Source organism: Protopterus annectens, chromosome 8.part0, assembly GCF_019279795.1.
Source record: "Protopterus annectens isolate FY-2018-M chromosome 8.part0, PAN1.0, whole genome shotgun sequence".
Taxonomy (NCBI): Eukaryota; Metazoa; Chordata; order Ceratodontiformes; family Protopteridae; genus Protopterus; species Protopterus annectens.
The window spans coordinates 434,349,571-434,363,804 of record NC_056741.1 but is presented as its reverse complement, the minus strand read 5'-3'; the positions used below and the strand labels follow the sequence as shown (position 1 = coordinate 434,363,804).

Genomic DNA, 14,234 nt, shown 5'->3' with positions numbered 1-14,234 from the left:
CTCCATGGCTAGAGGGTGCCATCACCCTGACAATAGTCTCTCACTCCACACTGGCACTCCCCAATAATGGAAACATGAATTTAGGACCACTGGGGCAATGATGGTAAGCAGGCATGTAAGGGTAATAACCTAGAAAACAAAAAATATATATATTAAATTTTCTGATTGAAAGATGGCCTTAAATATTAATGTGTGAAAATGTTCCACAAAGGGGAATGTGGATTGCACTAAGGGGGCGAGTTTCCTATGGAGGATATGGTCATGCCATATAAAATAATAGCCACTGTACTAGAGAACCAAGTACAGATTGCCATGGTATTGTAAAAACTGAAACACCAGCCAGTCTATCAGAGAAAGACGTAGGGAAGGTTTATGTTTCCCTTGAACAGTATTAGGGAAGAGCCCTGCTTCACATGGATGAGAAGCCCATTCCCAGAGAAGAAGTCTGAGACACATGCCTATCCCTCCCATGTGTCCTATTTATACCATAAGTAACATTTAAATCCCAAGTTAGAGTAGAGTAATTCTGATGCTATTTGCTTTGCAGATATGCAAAAGGTCCAGAATGGCATCCAAGGATGCTCAGTATGCCAGACATAGATCATTTTTAAACAGTCTGTAGGAAACAGGTGAGAGAGCGATGAGATTTGAGGCGATCTGCATAGGACATGCATTTTACATCCAGTATTCGTTCTGTGAATGTTCCATTTGTTGCATGTGCCTGGTCAGTTACATAACAAAAAAGGTTGTTGTGTTTAATGATGGGTCTGATAATGGCTGAATAAAGTAGAAAGAGGACTTCCAAGGACCTAGGTGCCATGTCCTGGATTATAACTTGAGCAACACAATTTCCTTACTTCCTTAGACAAATGTTGGTTAAAAGCAAAGTTACTTTCTACACACATAGCCAAATCTCTGTTCTTGTGTGTGCATTACTCTTCCTCTCCTTTTGGCTGCTGCCATTAGGGGTCACCACAGTGGAACACAGGTTTGCAGAATGAGTAGCAGAGTTTTAGTATCAAAATGTCAGCCTGGCACCCAGCCTTCCTCAGAAGGCACATCCATGTACACACACACACACCCCTAAAGCCAATTTAGAGTGCCTAATCCACTTACAGGATGTCTTTGGAATGTAAGAGGAAACCAGAGCACCCAGAGGAAACCCACAAGAATACAGGGAGGACATGGAGGACATGAGGACTCCACACAGAAGACACCCCAGCCGAGAATCAAACTGGAGAACCTCTTGCTGTGAGGTGACAAAGCTAAGCACTGCACCACTGTGCCACCCACATCTTATGGGTCCTTTATTGAGGAGATAATTTCATATGGTGGCCAACCTCTCAAAGGGAAATATTATGCAGTTCTTGGCACTGGATTTTAAACTGTGGCTTTGCACCAGTTCTTTGACTGTGCAATGCCCTCCTGTAAGATGTTGGTGTCTTTGGAGGAGTCTATGACTGCTCCTAGTTTTCAGTAGTCTCCAGACGTGGTCAGCCAGAGGTCCTCGACATCAGCCTTAACTTCCAAAAAGTAGAGGACCCAGCACAGAGCCATGAGGGACTGTTAAAGACTGGCCTCCTTGTTGAGGCCCCATCCTAACTTCCCGGATCCTACGAGCTCCATGGCTATCCAGCACATAACATAGGGGTTTATGCTTGTATCTCAGTGTTTGTTTACAGTACCCAAGTGGGGCATTGTATTAAATGTGTTAACTAGGTCAAGGTAGGTAGTATGCACTGTTTTGCCCTCATACATTACCCTGGTGCCCTTCTCAAAAAAGTCCACCAGGCTGAATAGGAATGACCTGTCCTTGACAATTTGTGTCCTTACTAATTTCCATGGCTTTGCATACGACACTAAATCAGACTTATGGGACTGTAGTTCCCAGGGTCTATTGATGGCCCACCTGTGTGCAGAGGATAACCATTTCAGTTCTATTTGCTTGGTACAAAGCCTGTCAGAAGGCCACTCTAGTGGTCCTAATAGTCATCGTTTCAGGAAATTTAGGAGGTATCCAGGGATATTATCAGGACCTGTTGATGCAGTGTTCTTGGACTTGCATTTAGGACTTCATCCCTAGTGAGAGTTGGGGGCAGGTGTCAGTGTTTGATGGTATTTCCTGGGAAAGAGAGGGAGGGATAAAGCTAGAGCTGAAATATGTCAGATTTGCTACATCTGCCTGCTGCATATCACGTCTGCACACTGTATTGTGTTGCCTTTGACGTTTCAGACATAGCTTAAGAAAGCTTTGCGGTGGTCCTTTGCTTGGGAGGACATATTTACCTCAACCTCTTAGTTGTTTTTGTTTAGATTTGATTACACTTTTTTTTTTCATGCTATACAGTGCTTCCACCAGGGTGTTTTTTGAGCTAGTTCTGGGATTACTTTTGAAGGACACATCTGTCTTTATGCATTTAGAAACATGGTTGTACAGGGCTTCTGTGAACAATTCCTCATAGGCTGCAGTGCTTCCAGGGTTTGGAAGGTTTTAAATTTTGACAGGTTATCACTTAATAGAGGCTTGCTTCAGAATAGTTCTAAAATGTTATGGGGTTAGCCTGTGTCAAATAATTTATTTTTATTATTAGGGAGACAGCTTTATGATATTACCTTACCAGAGAGGGTAAGGTCCACTGGAGGGGGGGGGGGTGCGGTACAGCACTCTCCCATGTTTTGAGAGTACATCTACACCTCTAGTGGGCATACAGACTATTTGCTCTAAGGTGTTTGTGTTTACAAATACCAGGAATCTCTGGGCCTATATGTATCCCAGTTTATATTGAGGTAGATAAAGTCACCCAAGAATAGGATGTTAGCTGAATTCTTACATAGTCAAACACGAGAAAGACGGCATATTGGATTTCACACAACCACTTAAAGATATACATGTGTTCACAAATGTAAAAGGGGAAGGGGGGAAATGGAGGATGGCCAGTTCCCTTCAGTAGATTGACTTTTCAGAAAATAAAATAAAAAAAAAAACTTTATATGGTTGAGATAAGATGACTTTCCAAAAATGTGATGCTTTCTGCAGATCGCAGTACAGCAGGGATTGGGGAGCTTACATTTCCCTACTGTAGTGCAATCTCAGAGTTTGTATGTATATGTATATGTATATGTATATGTATATATAATTTGCAGGGGGGGGGCAAGGGGGCTTGCCCCTTGCAAAAACAGATTTTTGTTGTTTTACTTTTCAATGTTATGTAACATTGATTATATGGTCTCAAACATATGCTGTTCAACATTCCAAATAAGGACCCAGGAGATGTCATAATGGTTATGGTGTTTAACTCACAGACACAAGATACAGGGTTTGATTCTTACCTTTGAAAGGAAATTTTGCTAGGTTTAAAATATAGTCAACATGGGCAGCTAGCATAGTACTTACCTACAAATCATATCTGAAATAAGAGAAGTATTTTTAGGACAAGAATCACTTCTCCATCTGTCATTAGTCATTTAACAATGCTATTTGAAGAACAGAGTATTAGCACTGAGCCATTAACAAGATATTTCCTGTAATCCAGGTTAAATCCTGCTGTATATTGTCTACTGTATGTCTCTGAGCAACTCTCTTAACCAGAGGGTGGTTTGAGGTAACTGTGCCAAGCTCCTCAATGGCCTAGACTGCAGGTCTAGTAACCACCCATGAGCCAAGAAATGAACAAAACTTGAAGCAGGTAAGTTGAAAATATGAACATCATCATCATAAATTAAGGACAAGATGTTTTTACATGTGTGGTGGTAAAAATAAGCCACCATGAGCTGTACTACAGGCAATCATTTGTAAAACTTTTGTTTTGACCGATTACTGGATTAGTCCAACTAGGCTTCTGGCCTGTTTTCACAGGAGACCCGAAGTGGTACTTGCACAAGGCACTGGGGAAATACCCCCTACTTTATAAATGCTGTGGCATCTTTCACATCCACCTGAGCCAACATCAACTCGAGATGGCATCTTACCTAAGAATGGTGTACTGATGTGTATTGCCCCATAATGCTGCACTGTTATCATCTGTACTGGAACATGAATACAAGCAACCGGTGTAGTAATAGAATCTACCTCTTCCAATTTTCTAGCATTAAAGACTGTGCTACCTGTTGAGTCACTGACAGTACACATCAGAACTAGACCCAACCCAAAGAACAGAGGGTGAGACAGACTGACCGAAAGAAACCGTACTTAAAATTTTAACAAAGCAATCAATCTAGAGATGAGCAATTCAATGACTGAGATGCAGTGCTTCAAGACAGCATTTGGGGGGGGGGGGTCCTATAGGTCCTAAATTGATTACAGACACACATGTCATCTATATCCAAGCACAGTAGCACTTGTGGAAAAGAAAAAAAATTTAACGAGCATATTGATATCATGATTGATGTGGCGGGCAAAAGTTTCCATTCTTGGCTTTTTCTAGGGTCTAAAGATGTCATGCTCATGCAGACAACAGTATCTAAACTTCCACAAAGGCAGGAGATGTTGCTGAAGTGTGAATATCACAGCACCTTCTCAAGTTCTAAATTAGCAAGTTACCTACAGAAACTGTACTGTACATGCTACATCCCGAATAGACAGTGAAAAAAACATTTTACACTACTGAAAGTGGTAAAGTGTATAATTTATCAAGTTGACATCATGGCCTGGAGGAATTCCATGAACTCTAGTCTGGGCACTAAATAAATCCATTGAAGAGAGAAATAAGGCAGACAACGTACTCCCCTTTCTATGGAAGGAGGTGTGGGAAGCATGTTTCAGAAGCACAGACAGCTGTAAGAAACATCTGCTTACAAAGCAGGGGAGGCTCGCTTCTTTAGAGCAACATCACTGGTGAAGGGAGCAGAGCGACTACCCTCACAGCACCCTTAGCACACCTACCTTTTGAGCTCTGCCCAGGATTGCCTATGTTACAAAAACAGCCTGGACCATTCTTCTCCCTGGTATAGTGTTACACAAGTCCTGATAGCTTAGAAACATTTTTCCCCTGGAGAAGTCAACTCACTCATGGAATGGTCATGCCAGGTATCATTCCTACAAACTGAAAGCCATAAGGAAGGCAAGGAGGGAGGAGGGACTGTAGGCTACAGGGAACAGAGGGTCTGGTTAGAAAAAAAAGCAGAAAAGTACATCTTCAATCTGGAGTGGTAGTATAATGCACTAAACAGTACACACAACTGCAGGTGTGCCTTAGAAGCAAGCCCACATGTAACCACAAAAGGTGGCTCTAGGCAACTAAAAGCAGCTTCAAACAATATGCTTGCTCTCACTGTATTTCTACTGCAATTGTCCACATAATTGGAATATCATCAAGAGCATTGCCTTGGGCTTAAAGAGCAGTCAGTCATTCACTAAAATCACAAGGACTGTAGAAGCCCAGTCAATGGGCAGTCTTTCAAGTTAAAACGGCTGCAGAAGTCTATTCAGCTGTCAGTCTAAAGTAAATCTGCATGACCAGCCAACTAGTAGGCAGTCATACACATACCACTTTCCTGTTCAGAGATGAATATTGTACTGTACAGGGGCCAGTCATTTTAATCATCTCCACAAAAGCAGACAGAGAAACATATGCAAATGCATTTTTTTTTTTGCAACTTTTAGAGACATGCCTGCATACAACTGCCTTATGGGACAGGTTGCATTTACAGATACGAATGCAAGTCTGTACCCGTTTCAGTACTGCATACAGCAAAACTCAAAATTACATTGGGTTCAACTTGGGAGAAACTTCTGGATATCATATTATGCTAATAAGTTCCTCTTATTTAGATTTAAGTGCCCATAAACAAAACTTGCAAAACTTCACCATCACATTCCCGGTCAACAAATGTTAAATAAAATAAATAAATTAAACATATGTGAAAAGAGGCCAAAAGAACAAGTCATTGAAGTGGGACTGTGGTAATCCTGCAAATGAAAATCCACAAATGCAACATCTATTGCATTTCTGTGATGTAGAAGGTCTTCTAGATTATCAAGGGCTACTTTCTTTCAATGATCAGATCATCAGGTATAGGAAGGCTGCTTAATTCTTTGATCAAATACCAAGGTGATCAAGAACAACACAGCACATACCCATATGGGTATTGGGACAGGATGGGGCAATGTTTTGCCTTTCACAAGGTAGACCATCTGAACGGGCACACAAGAAAGATATTCTCTGCATTTTACCTAGGAATGCCTCTAAGATGGAGGTGCACCACTGCACTGCACACAGAAAATGCTTTAAACCATCTATCCCTCCAGCTTGCCATAGCTTTCCAACTGCTCGGTGTTTCAATTTTTCCTCTCTTGTGAGCCTGGTATCACCCAGTTAGGGTTAGAACCCCAGTGGCACACCTCAACTGCTATTTTGGAGGAACATGCCTATTTTTAAGGCTGATTTAACCATGCATGCAATATCCTTATTTTTGGGAGGCATATCCCCATTTTCAAGCTTGATTTTCCCCTTCACACAATTTTCTGAATCTCTCTCATTCATAACATGTGAATTTTGAAGCTGTCTAGTACACAGAAAACCATGCTACATGGCCAAAATACTAGTGGCTACAATAATCTCACTTTTTCTGAAGCAAAAATGAAAATCGCCTTTATGGTAGGATTTTTGATACAGTTCATTAAACTCTACAGATTTTACACTGTCCCTTTGATAATGTCTTTATATTTTCCATTGTTTCTGGAACACTTTTTTAAACTAGTGTTTCCAAGTACTACCCAACATTCCTACTGGAAGCAGAAAAGAGTTAATGGGCTGTCTGGTATTCAAACTGTATGCTAACTGGATGTCCAGATTTTTAAATAAATGTTCCTATGTTTCTCTTTTTAGCATCTGCGGGTTGAGAGGTACACAACACAATGGTCACCAGCAGGAAAGAAAAAAGGGAAGACAGTAGAGCAAATAAGAGGATATAACACAAGCCAGCAATATCACATAACTTCTGGTGTGCCAATGCAAGTTATACCCTGACTAGTTAAGGCTGATTGATGTTCAAACACAACATCAGTTACCTCTCACTCCCCAGGTATGCCAAACTCCTTGCAAACATGCTATGAGAGCACACACCCCACGAGGACAGGAGTGCTAAAAAGTTAAAAGAAGCCTCATCCTGCCTCTCAGAATGGATGAGCCAGTGGTTGCCTGCCCTTCGCACCCATCCTCACCTAGCATTTCCAGCACCTGAGCAACTAAAAGACATCCGAGTTGCAGTCAGAGCTCCATAGCTAATTTTATTCTTTAAAACCCTTAAAATATGTATTCTATATATAAATAAGCCTAATGCTAGTGAAGTGGTAAAATTCCAAAATAATCTAGGGCTTGAGCCTTCATTTGCCTACAGAGCAACTCTGAGCAAGTCCCTTAGTGCTCCCAGCAAAGTCTGAAAAGGATTAATACTTTACCCTAGTTACCAAAAATCACAGTTCATTATAACTCGTGGAATAAGGCGAGTTGCATTTGAATAGTTCTTCCCTTAATGAATGGTGGAAACAGCTACAGTCCAGATGGAAAGCACTGAAAATCACATCCATGTACTGTAATGAAGCACCTGACAAGGGTAAATATGATTCACTCCCAAGATGCATTGCAATGAGGAATCAATGCAAGTCCAGCTTTCAGTTAGCAAAGACAGCAACACTTCATTTCTAACACATTTTAAAGTCATGGTCCAGATTCAGAAAAATCATTTATTGAGATGCAATACTTATTTGGGAAGATATCAATATACAATGCTGGTACTTTAGCAAGCTAAGTGACCCCCCCCCCCCCGTCCCACACTGGCAACTTGATAACACACAGACTGCAAGTAGAACTGCATCTCAGTAGCTGCAGAGGGTATTCTACAGCAAGCACTGCAAGCAATGGCAAGCCACAGCGCAGTAGACCCACACTTGCAGCTCAGCAGTTCAAAAGAGCAACTTGTGCCAAGATGCAAAAGTTTGTCTTTAGCTCCTACATTTCTTTTATCACTCAAGACTAGAATACCTTACACTTTCCTGCAGCTTCACCTTAAAACAGCAAGCGCACTCACCCAGAGTCCTCTGCAATAATAGAGAAGCAGGGAATGAAAACATTCTCTGTGCTGGAGCAGTGCGCATTTGCTGTTAAGTTTACTGTGTCTTATTTGCTGCAGTAACTTACAATAAAAAGCTGCTGAGGGCACAGTATACTGTAAAATTTACAAGGTTGCCAGTCACTTTAGTTGCAATAAATAAAATGATAGAATCACACTGAGGCCATCTTGACAGCATTGCAATAAATAAAATGATAGAATCACACTGAGGCCATCTTGACAGCAAACATTCTATTAACAGAGGAGCAAACTATTTTCTTTTAAAAGGACTTGCATACCTCTTAACTGTCCAGATTTCTGCAGAATGTCCAGACATTAGCCTCATATTTTTGGTCTGATCCTCAAAAGGTTTGATTTTCTGGCAAATCAAAGGGATGATCGGAGGACTGAAGTCACTAAATAATGACATACATTTGAGTTTCAGACCAAATCCTTCAGAAAACATGTCAAACACAACTCCTTTACTCTGTGTTTATAAGAGCAGCATTTAAAATTGTTCCCTATTTTTGGGAACACGTCCCCCACTATGTCAGGCTTTGCCCATATTTCTAGCAATAAAAGTTTGAGACATATGAAGACTTGTCAGACAAAAGGCATTAAATTATAAGCCATGTTCTTTAGATGCAGTGCAACCTTCTATAACTTTTACCTACTAGCACTGTAAGGGAAAAGTTCTCGCTCATTTGTACTCTTGCTTAAGTAGTTCTTGTGGAAATAAATGTCCTTCATAATGTGAAGTTTGAGAAACTCTTACGATAAGACAAATGTATTTTTAGTAAAGCTTTCCTGAGCTATAGTCAGCTACATCAACCCATGGCATAAATGTAGCCATAAGCTTGTGAGAGCTGCATGTACAGAGCTTTATAGCATTGGGTGTGTCTGCTAGGAGCTTCAGGGTTACAGCTTAAACACTTTAATACGCAATCCTAGTTCTTATAGTCACCCAAATAAAAGTTTAGGCCAGTCTATAGCAGCTTTAGTATTTTGCACGTTGTGTTTTACATTTTGTTTTGTCTGGGGGGGGCATAAAGCAGCAATTTACACAGTTTCCTGCACTAAGAGCTAGAACAGGAACTAAAACAAGTCAGCCACGGAGGACACCAAGCAAAGATCACTTTAACCCTTTAGTGCTTCTGTATTTTTCTACTTTTGGATACTGAAGCTCAGGTTACTTGTTTTGAGTAGATCTTTGTCAAAAGATTTTGAGAAGAAAGCTTCTGAATCCCCATGAAAAACACTCACACAGAACAGAACTTATAACAACTCTAAAAATAATCTCATCCTTTCACTCGTATATGGCATAGCTTGGTGAAATTCCAAAATTTGCATCACTAAGGCCAGCCACTCCTCACACACAATGTGTTGTCTTTAACTGGGTTAAAACTTGTTAATGTAATTTTACTACAATACAGCTTGTGACAATTATATCAGCTTTCAAAAGAAAAGCAATAAATATACAGCCCATCTTAAAACTAACATTGATTTAAACAATTATAGAAACTTTGGAAAAAAAATAAAGATACACTATCAAAATTTTTAAACAAAAACCTGTCTTACCTTAGAAAAGCACTCTTGGTGATGAAGTTTTACGTTAGGAGAAGAGACGCTCTTCAACAAGTAACAGACAGTAAAATGTAAATGTGCAAAGCCTAAACTTGCCTTTCAGGGCGTGGAGTATCACTGTAAGAACAGCTTAGAAAACATGCAATTCATCAGGATGAGTCATACCATGCAGTTAAAATAAAGCTTCTGGGCATTAACGGGTCAGTAACTAGCTCCCTCCTTTTGGGTGGAGTAGAAGTAGATGTGAAATTTTAACATTTCAGACTAGGTAAAAAGAAAATTATCTTTCCCTCCCCCCCCACACACACACACATCCATCCACCCACCCACTGTACTTTAGATAGCAAATCATAACAGTTTATCCAGGTATGCTGTCTGCCTGTTGTTTAATGTTTTAGTTAAGTTTAAAGGGACAATCCCAGGGATTTTTTGTTTTGATCCAGCCTTTGTTTACTTTTCAAGTTTGCCTTTCTGGGCATGCTCACCTGTGGCTGAGGGGGGTAGGGGAAGTGTGCCTGCAGGAAGTTTCAAAGGAGTTAGCCACATTCCATCTCAAATTGCAGCTCTACTGACAACAGCTTTCCATGTGAGCCATTCATTGGTCTAATCTGTGCATTTTATCCATTCAGAAAAGTAGCCTTTCAGACATTTTACGACCAGACTGCTGCTGCTACTCTAGAAAGCACAGCAGTAATGCAATCCTTATAAAGGGGCATTATTTTGTTTCTAAAATCAGTTTCTTGCTAGACTATTTTGTTTACCTTTTAGTGTAATGTAAGTCACATATTCACACAGAGTCAGAATTTTCAGACAAGCTTGTGTGCATACTGCAGGATAAATTTCACAAACTTCACTGTTGGATGTTTATTATAGGAACTGCTTAGAATTTACAGTTTGTTGTTTTGTACTTCCCCTCCCCCCCAGAGACTATTAGTTGAATGACTGGTTTAGCATCAGCCTGAGATGCTATCTAGTCAAACTCAGACCTGCAGCCTTTGCAGCAGTGAAATTACATATTTAGTATGTGCTTGTTTTTTGTAAAACTTAGTGGAAAGCTTATCCCAACTTAGGCAATTGTATTTTCTGTTGTTTGCTTTTGTTTTATGTTTGTTGCTACATGCTTTTTTCCCTTCACTGGTGATTATTTGTCATATGTTCTGCAACAGTGTTGCTTATTAGTGCATGTACTCATACAGACACATTTCACAGGAAGCATTGCTTTGGACATTTTCGTCTTGGAAACAAATCCACTGAGTTGCAAATATCCTAAGATTCTAGAAGAATAAAATCTTACAATAAAAAAATAACATGTCAGACAACTGTGAAATTGAATCTTGTTACTGTACTAAAAGTATTTTCCCATTAGGTGACACCCTTCATGAATCACACGCAGTAACTGTCTGTATAATATGGATTCCATTCCACTGAATTTATTTTCTTTATCTTTCCTGCATTGTGGTGAAATGTTTGGATCTTTCACTCTTTTGCTGAATATCTGACTGCAGTAGAGTTACACTGGTTACCATTTAAAAGTTGAGGTAAATGTAGTCTCTCTATTTCCCTATCTGTGTGCATAAGCATGTATGAAATATGTAATCTAAGTTTATATTCATGTGGTTGTAAAACCACAGCCTTGCTATGTCTTACTGACTTGTAATTCAAGGCATTCTTGAATGTCAGTCAAATTTGTATATGCTGGATATTTAACTGTTGTTGTTTGTCTTTTGGCTTTTTCCTGGTAAGGGGTCGCCACAGCAGAACTCCGGTCCGCTAATGATTAGCAATAGATTTTTACGAAACGCCGAGATGCCAGCTCAATGCTCAACCTTCAACAACAGCACTCTCATTTACGCACGCATGTCTTTCGAATGCTACCCAACCATGGGGAGGACACGCAGACTCCACACAGAAAGCACTCCCAAGCCAAGCCAAGAATCGAACGAGAGAACCTCTTGCTGTGAGGTAACAACACTACCGCTGTACCACCACAGAATCATGCTGGATATTTAATAATGTGTGTATTTTATTAGACCTTTGTATGCAGCGACCTACTTGTTGTAGGCTGGATATGTAATAATGCGTGCATTTTATTAAACCTTTCTTTGCAGCGCACCTACTTGTTGTAGGCTGGATATGTAATAATGCGTGTATTCTATTAGGCCTTTGCATGCAGCGCACCTACTTGTTTTAAGGGTATACTTCAACTGTAATATTCGAATTCACATAACTTTTCTCAAACTTGCCTTTTTTGCAACTTAAATGGCTGTGTTGATGAGACCACTTACCCCCTTATCAAGATGGAAATAGATAATAATTTAAAGAAATAAATGCATATGCCATGTCATTATGTGTTTATCATATGCATTGCTTTGGTTGATTAAAATGGATTTGCTGTATATCTTTCTGTTGTTATAAATATATATATATATATATATATATATATATATATATATATATATATATATATATATATATATATATATATATATATATATATATATATATATATATATATGTGTGTGTGTGTGTGTGTGTTTTTATTTATTTTCTTATTTGACATTTGTTATCCAGGTTAGTAAACTGAGCCAAAGGCCCATTTCAGTGGAGACCCATAAAAAAAGGCTAAAAAAAAATGCACACACACACACACACACACACACACACACACACACACACACACACACACACCTGTCTCTGAATTTGTTTGTCTCTGTTTATATACACAGATGTACACACACCTGTGCATGTGGTGTGTTTGTGGATATATATACATGCAGACACTCATTCACTGTCATGCAGGAGGTATTTTGACTCAGGTGACAGTATAGCTGTTCCTTACAACATTCATGTCACTGACCCTTTATTGTTAGTTTTACAAGTAACAGTTTTTTTTCCATTCGTCATATGCCACTTGACAACAATATCAAAAGTGTGGCTCAGACTATAGAAACTACAGATCCATAAGCTTAACCAGCCTTATCTGTAAGGCCATGGAACAAATCATCATGAACCCTATAAATAAGGACATAGATGACCTCCATACCCTTAATCTGACACATTTGCTTTTGTCAAAGAGGTCATACCTGTTAAACCTGGTACACGTCTTCAAAAGCATCACCAAGGTGAGGCATAAATGAAGGCCAATCTGTGCACACAACCTACCTTGACTTAGCAAAGTCCTTCAATAAACTCCCACATTCGGGCATCACTGATAAACTCTCCCAGTTGAATATAAACTTTTATGTTGTCAGGTGGGTTGCTAACCATCTCACTTTCAGATAACTCAGTCAAAATTGGGGACTTTACCTCGACCAGCAGAGCTGTCAGCAGTGGGGGTCAGTGCTGTGCCCCCTATTGTTTAGGATATACTTCTCAGAACTTCAGGCCAAAACTGAGGGCTTGTGTCTAACTTTGCTGATGACTGCAAATTAGGTGTAATCATTTTATGCCCATAAGATGTCAATATACTTTTAAAAGGACTTACAGAAATGAATGATTGGTGTCAAAGCCATGGACTCAAACTCAATGCTAAAATATGCATTATCATCCCATTCTGTAAAAACGATATCCATGCAGACTACCATATAGATAATAATACCCTAAGTAACAACTCAGTACTGATAGAATTGGGAATGCAAGGTGACTGTAGCCTAATCTTTGACCACCATGTGTCTACTGTGGTAAGGAAAGCCGTCTACATTGCTCACCTCATTAGCAAAGGCATTGCCTCAAGAGCAAAACAGGTCATAACTCCCCTGTACTCGACCCTCATCAGGCCAATAACTGAGTACAATGCTCCCTTTGCACCTGGCACCTGCAGCAACTTGAGAGACCCCAGAGATTTCTAATCAAGAAAATTACAGGGTCTCCATCACATGTCATGCATTGACAGACTCAACTCATCATCACTGTACTCAGTAGCATACAGACTACTTAGAGAAGACTTGTGCCTGGCCTATAGAGCAATCTCAGATCCAAACCTAATTGAAATGCTGCATATCCGCAAGACTAATGGGATAAGGGTCACTTGCTCCAGGGACCTTTACCTGGCCTGCGACATAAATAGAACCTGCTGGAGAGACAGATATGTCTCTGAGTTTGCCTCATGAATAGGAAACCAGTTCACATCAAACAGAGCCCCTCTATGAGCCTGTTTATGTGTAGCCTGGATGACTGGATGGGAAACCATAAATTCCTTGCCAGGATTTCACCTATGATCCTCCTAGATATGTGCAGCCATTGTTAACTAAGATTTTGAGTTTAGGCTAGATCCTTTATATTGTGTTTCTCTAGTATTATATCGGGTACACATGGAAAGGCTCATAAAGACCTTTGGGTCAGTATCCTAGTAACCACCAATGAACCTATCAAGTAACAAGATTATTCTTTCCATCAGTCACCTAAGCTTTTAGAGGTCATAATCTTACTTGAGTTGGCACACTCTCATACTGCACTGGATTTTTTTTTCAGGATAACTGTTGCCATATTATTAAGAATTGGGTCGGGAGAGGTACTTAGGAGAAAGCAAGCTCAGCAGCAGGTGGCCAAGAGTAATTACATGTAAACATTAATTGCCACTACATAGTTGGAGTTATTCCTGG

General features: G+C 39.9%; 1 long non-coding RNA gene across 1 annotated transcript in view; it reads right to left on the bottom strand.

The window, feature by feature from the left end:
* The window catches only part of LOC122808852, a 118,562-nt gene extending 108,701 nt beyond the window's left edge, over positions 1 to 9,861 (bottom strand). Inside the window, exon 1 of the long non-coding RNA XR_006365835.1 lies at positions 9,628 to 9,861. This is a non-coding gene — a long non-coding RNA (uncharacterized LOC122808852). The remainder of the gene's footprint in view (positions 1 to 9,627) is intronic.
* Positions 9,862 to 14,234: the final 4,373 nt, after the last annotated feature.